Genomic DNA, 19,812 nt, shown 5'->3' with positions numbered 1-19,812 from the left:
TTTTTCATTTATATTGTTATAAGTCTTAAACTTTAAGACGGCGGGAGTTGAATTACTTTCGCATAGGTAGCCAAATGCCTCGTCATCTTATTAGTGACGTGAAAAATGAAAATAATATTTTTCATTTATATTGTTATAAGTCTTAAACCTTATAACGGCGGAAGATGAATTACTTTCGTTTAGGTAGCCAAATGCCTCGTCATCTTAATAGTGACGTGAAAAATGAAAATAATATTTTTCATTTATATTGTTATAAGTCTTAAACTTTAAGACGGCGGGAGTTGAATTACTTTCGCATAGGTAGCCAAATGCCTCGTCATCTTATTAGTGACGTGAAAAATGAAAATAATATTTTTCATTTATATTGTTATAAGTCTTAAACCTTATAACGGCGGAAGATGAATTACTTTCGTTTAGGTAGCCAAATGCCTCGTCATCTTATTAGTGACGTGAAAAATGAAAATAATATTTTTCATTTATATTGTTATAAGTCTTAAACTTTAAGACGGCGGGAGTTGAATTACTTTCGCATAGGTAGCCAAATGCCTTGTCATCTTATTAGTGACGCGCATGATTCAATTCAAGAGATTCCTTCTGTCCCTATTTAAAACCTCACGGATATTAAAAATATTAAACATATATTGTTATAAGTCTTAAACCTTAAGACGGCGGGAGTTGAATTACTTTCGCATAGGTAGCCAAATGCCTCGTCATCTTATTAGTGACGCGCATGATTCAATTCAAGAGATTCCTTCTGTCCCTATTTAAAACCTCACGGATATTAAAAATATTAAACATATATTGTTATAAGTCTTAAACCTTAAGACGGCGGGAGTTGAATTACTTTCGCATAGGTAGCCAAATGCCTCGTCATCTTATTAGTGACGCGCATGATTCAATTCAAGAGATTCCTTCTGTCCCTATTTAAAACCTCACGGATATTAAAAATATTAAACATATATTGTTATAAGTCTTAAACCTTAAGACGGCGGGAGTTGAATTACTTTCGCATAGGTAGCCAAATGCCTTGTCATCTTATTAGTGACGCGCATGATTCAATTCAAGAGATTCCTTCTGTCCCTATTTAAAACCTCACGGATATTAAAAATATTAAACATATATTGTTATAAGTCTTAAACCTTAAGACGGCGGGAGTTGAATTACTTTCGCATAGGTAGCCAAATGCCTCGTCATCTTATTAGTGACGCGCATGATTCAATTCAAGAGATTCCTTCTGTCCCTATTTAAAACCTCACGGATATTAAAAATATTAAACATATATTGTTATAAGTCTTAAACCTTAAGACGGCGGGAGTTGAATTACTTTCGCATAGGTAGCCAAATGCCTCGTCATCTTATTAGTGACGCGCATGATTCAATTCAAGAGATTCCTTCTGTCCCTATTTAAAACCTCACGGATATTAAAAATATTAAACATATATTGTTATAAGTCTTAAACCTTAAGACGGCGGGAGTTGAATTACTTTCGCATAGGTAGCCAAATGCCTCGTCATCTTATTAGTGACGCGCATGATTCAATTCAAGAGATTCCTTCTGTCCCTATTTAAAACCTCACGGATATTAAAAATATTAAACATATATTGTTATAAGTCTTAAACCTTAAGACGGCGGGAGTTGAATTACTTTCGCATAGGTAGCCAAATGCCTTGTCATCTTATTAGTGACGCGCATGATTCAATTCAAGAGATTCCTTCTGTCCCTATTTAAAACCTCACGGATATTAAAAATATTAAACATATATTGTTATAAGTCTTAAACCTTAAGACGGCGGGAGTTGAATTACTTTCGCATAGGTAGCCAAATGCCTCGTCATCTTATTAGTGACGCGCATGATTCAATTCAAGAGATTCCTTCTGTCCCTATTTAAAACCTCACGGATATTAAAAATATTAAACATATATTGTTATAAGTCTTAAACCTTAAGACGGCGGGAGTTGAATTACTTTCGCATAGGTAGCCAAATGCCTCGTCATCTTATTAGTGACGCGCATGATTCAATTCAAGAGATTCCTTCTGTCCCTATTTAAAACCTCACGGATATTAAAAATATTAAACATATATTGTTATAAGTCTTAAACCTTAAGACGGCGGGAGTTGAATTACTTTCGCATAGGTAGCCAAATGCCTCGTCATCTTATTAGTGACGCGCATGATTCAATTCAAGAGATTCCTTCTGTCCCTATTTAAAACCTCACGGATATTAAAAATATTAAACATATATTGTTATAAGTCTTAAACCTTAAGACGGCGGGAGTTGAATTACTTTCGCATAGGTAGCCAAATGCCTCGTCATCTTATTAGTGACGCGCATGATTCAATTCAAGAGATTCCTTCTGTCCCTATTTAAAACCTCACGGATATTAAAAATATTAAACATATATTGTTATAAGTCTTAAACCTTAAGACGGCGGGAGTTGAATTACTTTCGCATAGGTAGCCAAATGCCTCGTCATCTTATTAGTGACGCGCATGATTCAATTCAAGAGATTCCTTCTGTCCCTATTTAAAACCTCACGGATATTAAAAATATTAAACATATATTGTTATAAGTCTTAAACCTTAAGACGGCGGGAGTTGAATTACTTTCGCATAGGTAGCCAAATGCCTCGTCATCTTATTAGTGACGCGCATGATTCAATTCAAGAGATTCCTTCTGTCCCTATTTAAAACCTCACGGATATTAAAAATATTAAACATATATTGTTATAAGTCTTAAACCTTAAGACGGCGGGAGTTGAATTACTTTCGCATAGGTAGCCAAATGCCTCGTCATCTTATTAGTGACGCGCATGATTCAATTCAAGAGATTCCTTCTGTCCCTATTTAAAACCTCACGGATATTAAAAATATTAAACATATATTGTTATAAGTCTTAAACCTTAAGACGGCGGGAGTTGAATTACTTTCGCATAGGTAGCCAAATGCCTTGTCATCTTATTAGTGACGCGCATGATTCAATTCAAGAGATTCCTTCTGTCCCTATTTAAAACCTCACGGATATTAAAAATATTAAACATATATTGTTATAAGTCTTAAACCTTAAGACGGCGGGAGTTGAATTACTTTCGCATAGGTAGCCAAATGCCTCGTCATCTTATTAGTGACGCGCATGATTCAATTCAAGAGATTCCTTCTGTCCCTATTTAAAACCTCACGGATATTAAAAATATTAAACATATATTGTTATAAGTCTTAAACCTTAAGACGGCGGGAGTTGAATTACTTTCGCATAGGTAGCCAAATGCCTCGTCATCTTATTAGTGACGCGCATGATTCAATTCAAGAGATTCCTTCTGTCCCTATTTAAAACCTCACGGATATTAAAAATATTAAACATATATTGTTATAAGTCTTAAACCTTAAGACGGCGGGAGTTGAATTACTTTCGCATAGGTAGCCAAATGCCTCGTCATCTTATTAGTGACGCGCATGATTCAATTCAAGAGATTCCTTCTGTCCCTATTTAAAACCTCACGGATATTAAAAATATTAAACATATATTGTTATAAGTCTTAAACCTTAAGACGGCGGGAGTTGAATTACTTTCGCATAGGTAGCCAAATGCCTCGTCATCTTATTAGTGACGCGCATGATTCAATTCAAGAGATTCCTTCTGTCCCTATTTAAAACCTCACGGATATTAAAAATATTAAACATATATTGTTATAAGTCTTAAACCTTAAGACGGCGGGAGTTGAATTACTTTCGCATAGGTAGCCAAATGCCTCGTCATCTTATTAGTGACGCGCATGATTCAATTCAAGAGATTCCTTCTGTCCCTATTTAAAACCTCACGGATATTAAAAATATTAAACATATATTGTTATAAGTCTTAAACCTTAAGACGGCGGGAGTTGAATTACTTTCGCATAGGTAGCCAAATGCCTTGTCATCTTATTAGTGACGCGCATGATTCAATTCAAGAGATTCCTTCTGTCCCTATTTAAAACCTCACGGATATTAAAAATATTAAACATATATTGTTATAAGTCTTAAACCTTAAGACGGCGGGAGTTGAATTACTTTCGCATAGGTAGCCAAATGCCTCGTCATCTTATTAGTGACGCGCATGATTCAATTCAAGAGATTCCTTCTGTCCCTATTTAAAACCTCACGGATATTAAAAATATTAAACATATATTGTTATAAGTCTTAAACCTTAAGACGGCGGGAGTTGAATTACTTTCGCATAGGTAGCCAAATGCCTCGTCATCTTATTAGTGACGCGCATGATTCAATTCAAGAGATTCCTTCTGTCCCTATTTAAAAACTCACGAATATTAAAAATATTAAAAATATTTTCATATGGATATGCAATCGTATGGATATCCAAATATGTGTGGGAAAGTCGTACTTCCTATACGATAAATGACCGGATTGACGAAACCGTGTTCAAAAAGGTATATAGGGTAGGTGGTGTTCGGCCTACCAATATAATATTAAAATAATATTATATTAAACAGAAGATCGCCAGTATTAATATATAAGCATATGGTTATGAATACATATGCATATAACATATATGAAAATATATGAATATATAAAAAAAAATATATATGAATATGAAAATATTTATATGTATATGGAATATATGGTAGGTGATGATGTTAGCCTACCATATAATATATAATATAATAATTTAATTATATTATATTAAATATGGAAATATTAAAAATATATTAAAAATATTAAAAATATTTTCATATGGATATGCAATCGTATGGATATCCAAATATGTGTGGGAAAGTCATACTTCCCATACAATAAATGACCGGATTGACGAAACCGTGTTCAAAAAGGTATATAGGGTAGGTGGTGTTCAGCCTGCCAATATAATATTAAAATAATATTATATTAAACAGAAGACCGCCAGTATTAATATATGAGCATATGGTTATGAATACATATGCATATAACATATATGAAAATATATGAATATAAAAAAATATATATGGATATGAAAATATTTATATGTATATGAAATATATGGTAGGTGATGAGGATAGCCTACCATATAATATATAATATAATAATTTAATTATATTATATTAAATATGGAAATATTAAAAATATATTAAAAATATTAAAAATATTTTCATATGGATATGCAATCGTATGGATATCCAAATATGTGTGGGAAAGTCATACTTCCCATACAATAAATGACCGGATTGACGAAACCGTGTTCAAAAAGGTATATAGGGTAGGTGGTGTTCGGCCTACCAATATAATATTAAAATAATATTATATTAAACAGAAGACCGCCAGTATTAATATATGAGCATATGGTTATGAATACATATGCATATAACATATATGAAAATATATGAATATAAAAAAATATATATGGATATGAAAATATTTATATGTATATGAAATATATGGTAGGTGATGGTGATAGCCTACCATATAATATATAATATAATAATTTAATTATATTATATTAAATATGGAAATATTAAAAATATATTAAAAATATTAAAAATATTTTCATATGGATATGCAATCGTATGGATATCCAAATATGTGTGGGAAAGTCATACTTCCCATACAATAAATGACCGGATTGACGAAACCGTGTTCAAAAAGGTATATAGGGTAGGTGGTGTTCGGCCTACCAATATAATATTAAAATAATATTATATTAAACAGAAGACCGCCAGTATTAATATATAAGCATATGGTTATGAATACATATGCATATAACATATATGAAAATATATGAATATAAAAAAATATATATGGATATGAAAATATTTATATGTATATGAAATATATGGTAGGTGATGGTGATAGCCTACCATATAATATATAATATAATAATTTAATTATATTATATTAAATATGGAAATATTAAAAATATATTAAAAATATTAAAAATATTTTCATATGGATATGCAATCGTATGGATATCCAAATATGTGTGGGAAAGTCATACTTCCCATACAATAAATGACCGGATTGACGAAACCGTGTTCAAAAAGGTATATAGGGTAGGTGGTGTTCAGCCTGCCAATATAATATTAAAATAATATTATATTAAACAGAAGACCGCCAGTATTAATATATGAGCATATGGTTATGAATACATATGCATATAACATATATGAAAATATATGAATATAAAAAAATATATATGGATATGAAAATATTTATATGTATATGAAATATATGGTAGGTGATGGGGATAGCCTACCATATAATATATAATATAATAATATTTATTATATTATAATAAATATGGAAATATTAAATTATTTTCATATGGATATGGATATGGATATGGATATGGATATACATATTCATATGGATATACTAAAATATACTGAAATATACCGATGAGTATATTTAGGTGAGGGTAAAAAGGCAAATAAATACCCAGCTTGACGAAAGTGTGTTCAAAAAGGTATATAGGGTAGGTGGTGTCGTCCTACCAATATAGTATATTATTTATATTATATGAATATACTAAAATACCGATGAGTATTTTTAGGTGAGGGAAAGAAGGCAAATAAATACCCAGCTTGACGAAAGTGTGGTCAAAAAGGTATATATGGTAGGTGGTGTAAGCCTATCTATATAATATAACATACTATATTATATATTATATATACACTATATTGTATACTTAGATAATATCGTTGAAGCGTCTACGTCTTATTATAAATTATAATTTGACAAGTTTCCAATTATTATCGTTAATTTCTGGTTCTAGGCAAATAAAAATTTCTTTTTATTATATCCTAGTAAGTATATGGAATTAAATTTAATTTCATATACGTATATGATAATAGTAGTAATATTATTATTATTATTATTGTATAAATAAATATGAATAAACTATATATATGAAAATATATAAATATATGAAAATTAAAAAGTGCTTAGTTTTATATCATATAAAACTAGACTTTTATATACAAAGAAAATAAATTTTAAATTTATTATCAAAATACATATGCGATAATTTTATTATAAAATTAAGCAAATATATATATGTGAATATATACAAATTGTTGTATGTGAAAATATAAAGATATTTTAGAATTAAATATATGCATAATATTGTATTTTATTAAAAAAAATATTAAAGAAGGCTTATATAAATAAAAAGACCGCCCGCTCATATAAATACCCTAACACAAACGAGGGTTTAAGAAAAAGCCATGAAAAAAATATACCCTGAGGTGTATGCGTTGGGCACCCGAGGGATATATTATAAATATATATATATATATATATATATGTATATATATTTTAATAAATGAACGAATATTGAATGCCATATAATAATTGGCCAAATTCGTTAATATTTTAATTTATACAAATATTTGCAATATTTATTTTCTATATATCAATATGAAAATGAAATATATCAAAGATATAAACATTATTCTGGTTGATCCTGCCAGTAGTTATATGCTTGTCTCAAAGATTAAGCCATGCATGTCTAAGTACACACGCATTAAAAGTGAAACCGCAAAAGGCTCATTATATCAGTTATGGTTCCTTAGATCGTTAACAGTTACTTGGATAACTGTGGTAATTCTAGAGCTAATACATGCAATTAAAACATGAACCTTATGGGACATGTGCTTTTATTAGGCTAAAACCAAGCGATCGCAAGATCGTTATATTGGTTGAACTCTAGATAACATGCAGATCGTATGGTCTTGTATCGACGACAGATCTTTCAAATGTCTGCCCTATCAACTTTTGATGGTAGTATCTAGGACTACCATGGTTGCAACGGGTAACGGGGAATCAGGGTTCGATTCCGGAGAGGGAGCCTGAGAAACGGCTACCACATCTAAGGAAGGCAGCAGGCGCGTAAATTACCCACTCCCAGCTCGGGGAGGTAGTGACGAAAAATAACAATACAGGACTCATATCCGAGGCCCTGTAATTGGAATGAGTACACTTTAAATCCTTTAACAAGGACCAATTGGAGGGCAAGTCTGGTGCCAGCAGCCGCGGTAATTCCAGCTCCAATAGCGTATATTAAAGTTGTTGCGGTTAAAACGTTCGTAGTTGAACTTGTGCTTCATACGGGTAGTACAACATACAATTGTAGTTAGTACTATACCTTTATGTATGTAAGCGTATTACCGGTGGAGTTCTTATATATGTTTAAATACTTGTATTTTTTCATATGTTCCTCCTATTTAAAAACCTGCATTAGTGCTCTTAAACGAGTGTTATTGTGGGCCGGTACAATTACTTTGAACAAATTAGAGTGCTTAAAGCAGGCTTCAAATGCCTGAATATTCTGTGCATGGGATAATGAAATAAGACCTCTGTTCTGCTTTCATTGGTTTTCAGATCAAGAGGTAATGATTAATAGAAGCAGTTTGGGGGCATTAGTATTACGACGCGAGAGGTGAAATTCTTGGACCGTCGTAAGACTAACTTAAGCGAAAGCATTTGCCAAAGATGTTTTCATTAATCAAGAACGAAAGTTAGAGGTTCGAAGGCGATCAGATACCGCCCTAGTTCTAACCATAAACGATGCCAGCTAGCAATTGGGTGTAGCTACTTTTATGGCTCTCTCAGTCGCTTCCCGGGAAACCAAAGCTTTTGGGCTCCGGGGGAAGTATGGTTGCAAAGCTGAAACTTAAAGGAATTGACGGAAGGGCACCACCAGGAGTGGAGCCTGCGGCTTAATTTGACTCAACACGGGAAAACTTACCAGGTCCGAACATAAGTGTGTAAGACAGATTGATAGCTCTTTCTCGAATCTATGGGTGGTGGTGCATGGCCGTTCTTAGTTCGTGGAGTGATTTGTCTGGTTAATTCCGATAACGAACGAGACTCAAATATATTAAATAGATATCTTCAGGATTATGGTGTTGAAGCTTATATAGCCTTCATTCATGGTAGCAGTAAAATGTTTATTGTGTTTGAATGTGTTTATATAAGTGGAGCCGTACCTGTTGGTTTGTCCCATTATAAGGATACTAGCTTCTTAAATGGACAAATTGCGTCTAGCAATAATGAGATTGAGCAATAACAGGTCTGTGATGCCCTTAGATGTCCTGGGCTGCACGCGCGCTACAATGAAAGTATCAACGTGTATTTCCTAGACCGAGAGGTCCGGGTAAACCGCTGAACCACTTTCATGCTTGGGATTGTGAACTGAAACTGTTCACATGAACTTGGAATTCCTAGTAAGTGTGAGTCATTAACTCGCATTGATTACGTCCCTGCCCTTTGTGCACACCGCCCGTCGCTACTACCGATTGAATTATTTAGTGAGGTCTCCGGACGTGATCACTGTGACGCCTTGTGTGTTACGGTTGTTTCGCAGAAGTTGACCGAACTTGATTATTTAGAGGAAGTAAAAGTCGTAACAAGGTTTCCGTAGGTGAACCTGCGGAAGGATCATTATTGAATGAATCTTATCCGTTATTAAAATATTTATTATATATAAATATATAAATAAAAATTACCCAAAAATAAAAGACATATATATTATATTGAATATATAGACCATTTGTTGTCTTCAATATAAATTGCGTGTATATTTAATTAATATACATGCGTTGCGTGATGTATTGTTCATATTAAATTATGCGCATACATTGATAAATGCAACACCTAAAATATACATTGTTGTACCTGATATACAGGTTAATGCTTTATATAATATTAAAACAATATAAATTATATTTATATTGATTATATAAAACTAAGACATTTCGCAACAATTATTTTAGGTATATAAAAAAATTAAACATATTTTATATGTTTAAATATAGACGAATATATTGAATATAAATTGCGTGTATATTTAATTAATATACATGCGTTGCGTGATGTATTGTTCATATTAAATTATGCGCATACATTGATAAATGCAACACCTAAAATATACATTGTTGTACCTGATATACAGGTTAATGCTTTATATAATATTAAAACAATATAAATTATATTTATATTGATTATATAAAACTAAGACATTTCGCAACAATTATTTTAGGTATAAAAATAACTTTATTGAAGGAATTGATATATGCCAGTTAAATGGTGTATTTTTAATTTCTTTCAATAAAAACATAATTGACGAATTGTATATTTATATATATTTATAAAACTCTAAGCGGTGGATCACTCGGCTCATGGGTCGATGAAGAACGCAGCAAACTGTGCGTCATCGTGTGAACTGCAGGACACATGAACATCGACATTTTGAACGCATATCGCAGTCCATGCTGTTATGTACTTTAATTAATTTTATAGTGCTGCTTGGACTACATATGGTTGAGGGTTGTAAGACTATGCTAATAAAGTTGCTTATTATTATATATTTTTATAATGATATGCATATGGTATATTATTGGATATATTTATATATTCATAATATTAAATATAAAAGCAATTATCTCAAATATTTATAAAAGAAAAAATGAAGATATACAATTCTTTCTTTTTTCAATTCAAATAATACTGAGAAATGTCTAGCATAAAAAAAATTAAATTTTTTTTAACTAGAATTGTCTCTTATTTAAAGATGCGAAAATTGAAAATATATCAAATATATTGTTCTTCATAGAGATATATTGTTTATATATATATATACATTGCTTTATACAACCTCAACTCATATGGGACTACCCCCTGAATTTAAGCATATTAATTAGGGGAGGAAAAGAAACTAACAAGGATTTTCTTAGTAGCGGCGAGCGAAAAGAAATCAGTTCAGCACTAAGTCACTTTGTCTATATGGCAAATGTGAGATGCAGTGTATGGAGCGTCAATATTCTAGTATGAGAAATTAACGATTTAAGTCCTTCTTAAATGAGGCCATTTACCCATAGAGGGTGCCAGGCCCGTATAACGTTAATGATTACTAGATGATGTTTCCAAAGAGTCGTGTTGCTTGATAGTGCAGCACTAAGTGGGTGGTAAACTCCATCTAAAACTAAATATAACCATGAGACCGATAGTAAACAAGTACCGTGAGGGAAAGTTGAAAAGAACTCTGAATAGAGAGTTAAATAGTACGTGAAACTGCTTAGAGGTTAAGCCCGATGAACCTGAATATCCATTATGGAAAATTCATCATTAAAGTTATAATATTTAAATAATATTATAGAAATAGTGTGCATTTTTTCCATATAAGGACATTGTAATCTATTAACATATATAATTTATCATAAAATATGACTTATAGTTTATTCAAATTATTATGCTTGCATTTTAACATAGGATAAATGTCATTAATTTGATAAAGTGTTGATAGATTAATAAGAATACAGTGCGTTAATTTTTCGGAATTATATAATGGCATAATTATCATTGATTTTTGTGTTTATTATATGCACTTGTATGATTAACAATGCGAAAGATTCAGGATACCTTCGGGACCCGTCTTGAAACACGGACCAAGGAGTCTAACATATGTGCAAGTTATTGGGATATAAACCTAATAGCGTAATTAACTTGACTATTAATGGGATTAGTTTTTTAACTATTTTATAGTTAATTAACACAATCCCGGGGCGTTCTATATAGTTATGTATAATAATATTTATATTATTTATGCCTCTAACTGGAACGTACCTTGAGCAGATATGCTGTGACCCGAAAGATGGTGAACTATACTTGATCAGGTTGAAGTCAGGGGAAACCCTGATGGAAGACCGAAACAGTTCTGACGTGCAAATCGATTGTCAGAATTGAGTATAGGGGCGAAAGACCAATCGAACCATCTAGTAGCTGGTTCCTTCCGAAGTTTCCCTCAGGATAGCTGGTGCATTTTAATGTTATATAAAATAATCTTATCTGGTAAAGCGAATGATTAGAGGCCTTAGGGTCGAAACGATCTTAACCTATTCTCAAACTTTAAATGGGTAAGAACCTTAACTTTCTTGATATGAAGTTTAAGGTTATGATATAATGTGCCCAGTGGGCCACTTTTGGTAAGCAGAACTGGCGCTGTGGGATGAACCAAACGTAATGTTACGGTGCCCAAATTAACAACTCATGCAGAAACCATGAAAGGCGTTGGTTGCTTAAAACAGCAGGACGGTGATCATGGAAGTCGAAATCCGCTAAGGAGTGTGTAACAACTCACCTGCCGAAGCAACTAGCCCTTAAAATGGATGGCGCTTAAGTTGTATACCTATACATTACCGCTAAAGTAGATGATTTATATTACTTGTAATATAAATTTTGAAACTTTAGTGAGTAGGAAGGTACAATGGTATGCGTAGAAGTGTTTGGCGTAAGCCTGCATGGAGCTGCTATTGGTACAGATCTTGGTGGTAGTAGCAAATAATCGAATGAGACCTTGGAGGACTGAAGTGGAGAAGGGTTTCGTGTGAACAGTGGTTGATCACGAGTTAGTCGGTCCTAAGTTCAAGGCGAAAGCCGAAAATTTTCAAGTAAAAATAAATATTACAATTATTGTGAAAATTATATACTTGAATAATTTTGAACGAAAGGGAATACGGTTCCAATTCCGTAACCTGTTGAGTATCCGTTTGTTATTAAATATGGGCCTCGTGCTCATCCTGGCAACAGGAACGACCATAAAGAAGCCGTCGAGAGATATCGGAAGAGTTTTCTTTTCTGTTTTATAGTCGTACTACCATGGAAGTCTTTCGCAGAGAGATATGGTAGATGGGCTAGAAGAGCATGACATATACTGTTGTGTCGATATTTTCTCCTCGGACCTTGAAAATTTATGGTGGGGATACGCAAACTTCTCAACAGGCCGTACCAATATCCGCAGCTGGTCTCCAAGGTGAAGAGTCTCTAGTCGATAGAATAATGTAGGTAAGGGAAGTCGGCAAATTAGATCCGTAACTTCGGGATAAGGATTGGCTCTGAAGATTGAGATAGTCGGGCTTGATTGGGAAACAATAATATGGTTTATGTGCTCGTTCTGGGTAAATAGAGTTATAATCATTTATGGTTGTAACTTGTTCCCCGGATAGTTTAGTTACGTATCCAATTGTGGAACTTTCTTGCTAAAATTTTTAAGAATACTAGTTGGGTCAAACCAATTAGTTCTTATTAATTATAACGATTATCAATTAACAATCAATTCAGAACTGGCACGGACTTGGGGAATCCGACTGTCTAATTAAAACAAAGCATTGTGATGGCCCTAGCGGGTGTTGACACAATGTGATTTCTGCCCAGTGCTCTGAATGTCAAAGTGAAGAAATTCAAGTAAGCGCGGGTCAACGGCGGGAGTAACTATGACTCTCTTAAGGTAGCCAAATGCCTCGTCATCTAATTAGTGACGCGCATGAATGGATTAACGAGATTCCTTCTGTCCCTATCTACTATCTAGCGAAACCACAGCCAAGGGAACGGGCTTGGAATAATTAGCGGGGAAAGAAGACCCTTTTGAGCTTGACTCTAATCTGGCAGTGTAAGGAGACATAAGAGGTGTAGAATAAGTGGGAGATATTAGACTTCGGTTTGGTATCGACAATGAAATACCACTACTCTTATTGTTTCCTTACTTACTTGATTAAATGGAACGTGTATCATTTCCTAGCCATTATACGGATATATTTATTATATCTTATGGTATTGGGTTTTGATGCAAGCTTCTTGATCAAAGTATCACGAGTTTGTTATATAATCGCAAACAAATTCTTTAATGAGAGATGCATTCATGTATTATCGATTTGAAAATTTGGTATAACTCCAATTACTCAGGTATGATCCAATTCAAGGACATTGCCAGGTAGGGAGTTTGACTGGGGCGGTACATCTCTCAAATAATAACGGAGGTGTCCCAAGGCCAGCTCAGTGCGGACAGAAACCACACATAGAGCAAAAGGGCAAATGCTGACTTGATCTCGGTGTTCAGTACACACAGGGACAGCAAAAGCTCGGCCTATCGATCCTTTTGGTTTAAAGAGTTTTTAACAAGAGGTGTCAGAAAAGTTACCATAGGGATAACTGGCTTGTGGCGGCCAAGCGTTCATAGCGACGTCGCTTTTTGATCCTTCGATGTCGGCTCTTCCTATCATTGTGAAGCAAAATTCACCAAGCGTTGGATTGTTCACCCATGCAAGGGAACGTGAGCTGGGTTTAGACCGTCGTGAGACAGGTTAGTTTTACCCTACTAATGACAAAACGTTGTTGCGACAGCATTCCTGCGTAGTACGAGAGGAACCGCAGGTACGGACCAATGGCACAATACTTGTTCGAGCGAACAGTGGTATGACGCTACGTCCGTTGGATTATGCCTGAACGCCTCTAAGGTCGTATCCGTGCTGGACTGCAATGATAAATAAGGGGCAATTTGCATTGTATGGCTTCTAAACCATTTAAAGTTTATTATTTATATTTTAAACGACAATGGATGTGATGCCAATGTAATTTGTAACATAGTAAATTGGGAGGATCTTTGATCACCTGATGCCATGCTAGTTACATATGAAAACATTATTTAATACAATGACAAAGCCTAGAATCAATTGTAAACGACTTTTGTAACGGGCAAGGTGTTGTAAGTGGTTGAGCAGCTGCCATACTGCGATCCACTGAAGCTTATCCTTTGCTTGATGATTCGAAATATAAAAAAAATGTAAATATGCATGTGTAAATATGTATATTTAGTATAAAAAATCTTTATATGCTATATCTAAGAAAGCATATAAGGATTTATCACGGGTTGTCCACGTTTCCCTACTAATTGTGGCCTACTAACTGTTTCGTCATCTTATTAGTGACGTGAAAAATGAAAATAATATTTTTCATTTATATTGTTATAAGTCTTAAACCTTAAGACGGCGGGAGTTGAATTACTTTCGTTTAGGTAGCCAAATGCCTCGTCATCTTATTAGTGACGTGAAAAATGAAAATAATATTTTTCATTTATATTGTTATAAGTCTTAAACCTTATAACGGCGGAAGATGAATTACTTTCTTTTAGGTAGCCAAATGCCTCGTCATCTTATTAGTGACGTGAAAAATGAAAATAATATTTTTCATTTATATTGTTATAAGTCTTAAACTTTAAGACGGCGGGAGTTGAATTACTTTCGCATAGGTAGCCAAATGCCTCGTCATCTTATTAGTGACGCGCATGATTCAATTCAAGAGATTCCTTCTGTCCCTATTTAAAACCTCACGGATATTAAAAATATTAAACATATATTGTTATAAGTCTTAAACCTTAAGACGGCGGGAGTTGAATTACTTTCGCATAGGTAGCCAAATGCCTCGTCATCTTATTAGTGACGCGCATGATTCAATTCAAGAGATTCCTTCTGTCCCTATTTAAAACCTCACGGATATTAAAAATATTAAACATATATTGTTATAAGTCTTAAACCTTAAGACGGCGGGAGTTGAATTACTTTCGCATAGGTAGCCAAATGCCTCGTCATCTTATTAGTGACGTGAAAAATGAAAATAATATTTTTCATTTATATTGTTATAAGTCTTAAACTTTAAGACGGCGGGAGTTGAATTACTTTCGCATAGGTAGCCAAATGCCTCGTCATCTTATTAGTGACGTGAAAAATGAAAATAATATTTTTCATTTATATTGTTATAAGTCTTAAACCTTATAACGGCGGAAGATGAATTACTTTCGTTTAGGTAGCCAAATGCCTCGTCATCTTAATAGTGACGTGAAAAATGAAAATAATATTTTTCATTTATATTGTTATAAGTCTTAAACTTTAAGACGGCGGGAGTTGAATTACTTTCGCATAGGTAGCCAAATGCCTCGTCATCTTATTAGTGACGTGAAAAATGAAAATAATATTTTTCATTTATATTGTTATAAGTCTTAAACCTTATAACGGCGGAAGATGAATTACTTTCGTTTAGGTAGCCAAATGCCTCGTCATCTTATTAGTGACGTGAAAAATGAAAATAATATTTTTCATTTATATTGTTATAAGTCTTAAACTTTAAGACGGCGGGAGTTGAATTACTTTCGCATAGGTAGCCAAATGCCTTGTCATCTTATTAGTGACGCGCATGATTCAATTCAAGAGATTCCTTCTGTCCCTATTTAAAACCTCACGGATATTAAAAATATTAAACATATATTGTTATAAGTCTTAAACCTTAAGACGGCGGGAGTTGAATTACTTTCGCATAGGTAGCCAAATGCCTCGTCATCTTATTAGTGACGCGCATGATTCAATTCAAGAGATTCCTTCTGTCCCTATTTAAAACCTCACGGATATTAAAAATATTAAACATATATTGTTATAAGTCTTAAACCTTAAGACGGCGGGAGTTGAATTACTTTCGCATAGGTAGCCAAATGCCTCGTCATCTTATTAGTGACGCGCATGATTCAATTCAAGAGATTCCTTCTGTCCCTATTTAAAACCTCACGGATATTAAAAATATTAAACATATATTGTTATAAGTCTTAAACCTTAAGACGGCGGGAGTTGAATTACTTTCGCATAGGTAGCCAAATGCCTTGTCATCTTATTAGTGACGCGCATGATTCAATTCAAGAGATTCCTTCTGTCCCTATTTAAAACCTCACGGATATTAAAAATATTAAACATATATTGTTATAAGTCTTAAACCTTAAGACGGCGGGAGTTGAATTACTTTCGCATAGGTAGCCAAATGCCTCGTCATCTTATTAGTGACGCGCATGATTCAATTCAAGAGATTCCTTCTGTCCCTATTTAAAACCTCACGGATATTAAAAATATTAAACATATATTGTTATAAGTCTTAAACCTTAAGACGGCGGGAGTTGAATTACTTTCGCATAGGTAGCCAAATGCCTCGTCATCTTATTAGTGACGCGCATGATTCAATTCAAGAGATTCCTTCTGTCCCTATTTAAAACCTCACGGATATTAAAAATATTAAACATATATTGTTATAAGTCTTAAACCTTAAGACGGCGGGAGTTGAATTACTTTCGCATAGGTAGCCAAATGCCTCGTCATCTTATTAGTGACGCGCATGATTCAATTCAAGAGATTCCTTCTGTCCCTATTTAAAACCTCACGGATATTAAAAATATTAAACATATATTGTTATAAGTCTTAAACCTTAAGACGGCGGGAGTTGAATTACTTTCGCATAGGTAGCCAAATGCCTCGTCATCTTATTAGTGACGCGCATGATTCAATTCAAGAGATTCCTTCTGTCCCTATTTAAAAACTCACGAATATTAAAAATATTAAAAATATTTTCATATGGATATGCAATCGTATGGATATCCAAATATGTGTGGGAAAGTCGTACTTCCTATACGATAAATGACCGGATTGACGAAACCGTGTTCAAAAAGGTATATAGGGTAGGTGGTGTTCGGCCTACCAATATAATATTAAAATAATATTATATTAAACAGAAGATCGCCAGTATTAATATATAAGCATATGGTTATGAATACATATGCATATAACATATATGAAAATATATGAATATATAAAAAAAAATATATATGAATATGAAAATATTTATATGTATATGGAATATATGGTAGGTGATGATGTTAGCCTACCATATAATATATAATATAATAATTTAATTATATTATATTAAATATGGAAATATTAAAAATATATTAAAAATATTAAAAATATTTTCATATGGATATGCAATCGTATGGATATCCAAATATGTGTGGGAAAGTCATACTTCCCATACAATAAATGACCGGATTGACGAAACCGTGTTCAAAAAGGTATATAGGGTAGGTGGTGTTCAGCCTGCCAATATAATATTAAAATAATATTATATTAAACAGAAGACCGCCAGTATTAATATATGAGCATATGGTTATGAATACATATGCATATAACATATATGAAAATATATGAATATAAAAAAATATATATGGATATGAAAATATTTATATGTATATGAAATATATGGTAGGTGATGAGGATAGCCTACCATATAATATATAATATAATAATTTAATTATATTATATTAAATATGGAAATATTAAAAATATATTAAAAATATTAAAAATATTTTCATATGGATATGCAATCGTATGGATATCCAAATATGTGTGGGAAAGTCATACTTCCCATACAATAAATGACCGGATTGACGAAACCGTGTTCAAAAAGGTATATAGGGTAGGTGGTGTTCGGCCTACCAATATAATATTAAAATAATATTATATTAAACAGAAGACCGCCAGTATTAATATATGAGCATATGGTTATGAATACATATGCATATAACATATATGAAAATATATGAATATAAAAAAATATATATGGATATGAAAATATTTATATGTATATGAAATATATGGTAGGTGATGGTGATAGCCTACCATATAATATATAATATAATAATTTAATTATATTATATTAAATATGGAAATATTAAAAATATATTAAAAATATTAAAAATATTTTCATATGGATATGCAATCGTATGGATATCCAAATATGTGTGGGAAAGTCATACTTCCCATACAATAAATGACCGGATTGACGAAACCGTGTTCAAAAAGGTATATAGGGTAGGTGGTGTTCGGCCTACCAATATAATATTAAAATAATATTATATTAAACAGAAGACCGCCAGTATTAATATATAAGCATATGGTTATGAATACATATGCATATAACATATATGAAAATATATGAATATAAAAAAATATATATGGATATGAAAATATTTATATGTATATGAAATATATGGTAGGTGATGGTGATAGCCTACCATATAATATATAATATAATAATTTAATTATATTATATTAAATATGGAAATATTAAAAATATATTAAAAATATTAAAAATATTTTCATATGGATATGCAATCGTATGGATATCCAAATATGTGTGGGAAAGTCATACTTCCCATACAATAAATGACCGGATTGACGAAACCGTGTTCAAAAAGGTATATAGGGTAGGTGGTGTTCAGCCTGCCAATATAATATTAAAATAATATTATATTAAACAGAAGATCGCCAGTATTAATATATAAGCATATGGTTATGAATACATATGCATATAACATATATGAAAATATATGAATATATAAAAAAAAATATATATGAATATGAAAATATTTATATGTATATGGAATATATGGTAGGTGATGATGTTAGCCTACCATATAATATATAATATAATAATTTAATTATATTATATTAAATATGGAAATATTAAATTATTTTCATATGGATATGGATATGGATATGGATATGGATATACATATTCATATGGATATACTAAAATATACTGAAATATACCGATGAGTATATTTAGGTGAGGGTAAAAAGGCAAATAAATACCCAGCTTGACGAAAGTGTGTTCAAAAAGGTATATAGGGTAGGTGGTGTCGTCCTACCAATATAGTATATTATTTATATTATATGAATATACTAAAATACCGATGAGTATTTTTAGGTGAGGGAAAGAAGGCAAATAAATACCCAGCTTGACGAAAGTGTGGTCAAAAAGGTATATATGGTAGGTGGTGTAAGCCTATCTATATAATATAACATACTATATTATATATTATATATACACTATATTGTATACTTAGATAATATCGTTGAAGCGTCTACGTCTTATTATAAATTATAATTTGACAAGTTTCCAATTATTATCGTTAATTTCTGGTTCTAGGCAAATAAAAATTTCTTTTTATTATATCCTAGTAAGTATATGGAATTAAATTTAATTTCATATACGTATATGATAATAGTAGTAATATTATTATTATTATTATTGTATAAATAAATATGAATAAACTATATATATGAAAATATATAAATATATGAAAATTAAAAAGTGCTTAGTTTTATATCATATAAAACTAGACTTTTATATACAAAGAAAATAAAT

General features: G+C 32.2%; 3 non-coding genes across 3 annotated transcripts; all 3 read left to right on the top strand.

Moving 5' to 3' along the window:
- The first annotated feature begins 7,413 nt into the window (after positions 1-7,413).
- Positions 7,414-9,408, top strand: LOC138927204 (small subunit ribosomal RNA). Its single transcript, XR_011443731.1, has one exon. It is a non-coding gene; the product is annotated as a small subunit ribosomal RNA (ribosomal RNA).
- A 707-nt stretch (positions 9,409-10,115) lies between these two features.
- LOC138927213 (5.8S ribosomal RNA) lies at positions 10,116-10,294 on the top strand. Its single transcript, XR_011443739.1, has one exon. It is a non-coding gene; the product is annotated as a 5.8S ribosomal RNA (ribosomal RNA).
- A 320-nt stretch (positions 10,295-10,614) lies between these two features.
- Positions 10,615-14,564, top strand: LOC138927210 (large subunit ribosomal RNA). Its single transcript, XR_011443736.1, has one exon. It is a non-coding gene; the product is annotated as a large subunit ribosomal RNA (ribosomal RNA).
- The last annotated feature ends 5,248 nt before the right edge of the window (positions 14,565-19,812 follow it).

Source organism: Drosophila bipectinata, unplaced genomic scaffold, assembly GCF_030179905.1.
Source record: "Drosophila bipectinata strain 14024-0381.07 unplaced genomic scaffold, DbipHiC1v2 scaffold_20, whole genome shotgun sequence".
NCBI lineage: Eukaryota > Metazoa > Arthropoda > Insecta > Diptera > Drosophilidae > Drosophila > Drosophila bipectinata.
The sequence above is the reverse complement of the archived record's forward strand: the minus strand, read 5'-3'. Positions and strand labels throughout refer to the sequence as shown.